Genomic DNA, 936 nt, shown 5'->3' on the forward strand with positions numbered 1-936 from the left:
CCCCAATAGCTAGCAATCCAAAACAGTCCAGTGGCGCCTGAGCGGTGGGTGTTGCCTTCTGACACACTTCCGGTGATGTCAGGGGGTGTGGCATATGCAAATAAGTTATGCTAATGAGTTATGTTAATGAGCTCCTGCACCTCTTTTTCTATGAAATGACCCCTGCTGGTAACAGTCATTTGGGGGGGGGTCTACCTACTGGTGGAAGACAGTGATAAAGGGAGACAGATTAATCTCTCCGGGGAGCAGGGTTGCCAACTGTGGTTTGGGAAATTCCTGGAGATTTGGGGATGGTATCTGTAGTGCCATCTGCCAGGCAGGACCACCCAAAGCCTCAACCACTCTGTTGCCAACCCGGCAGGAGGTTGGGCTGGAGGACTGACAGGCAGGGCATCCTGACTAAGGTAAACAAAATCAGGAGTGAAGTTCCTCTTGCTCCTTACCCACGACAGGCTACCACCAGACCTGCTTCGTCCGGGACCGCAAGGCACAGGTCAACCTTGCTTCCTTTGGGACTTTGAGCAGAAACCCAAACTCTCTCCAGAGTCAGGAGTTCCACACATAACACTGGTAGGGCCAAAAGGCAACTAGAAAAAGCCTTCCGCAAACCCCCAGACTGAAACACACAACATACGGGTATGTAACTAAAGATTTTATTTTTAAGGTGCAAGGCAATGCCAACACACTGTGCATAAAACAAAAAAGATTTTTAATATCTCTAGCTCCTTACCTTGGATATTATCACACCAGAGTCCACAGCATTTCCTGCAGCATAAAGAAACAATCTGCTTTCAGCAGTCCAGCAAGGCAGATGTCAGCAAGCTGCCAAATCTTCCTTTCTGGTGTTCCTATGTATGCGCATGCTTGCTTTCGTTTTCATATGTAGCTGTGTTGATGCGCTTTTTTCCTTAGCTGCTGGAACGTGTATATCTCTCA

The sequence above is a fragment of the Gekko japonicus genome, unplaced genomic scaffold, assembly GCF_001447785.1.
Source record: "Gekko japonicus isolate JY-2015 unplaced genomic scaffold, Gekko_japonicus_V1.1 scaffold6901, whole genome shotgun sequence".
In the NCBI taxonomy this organism is placed as follows: domain Eukaryota; kingdom Metazoa; phylum Chordata; class Lepidosauria; order Squamata; family Gekkonidae; genus Gekko; species Gekko japonicus.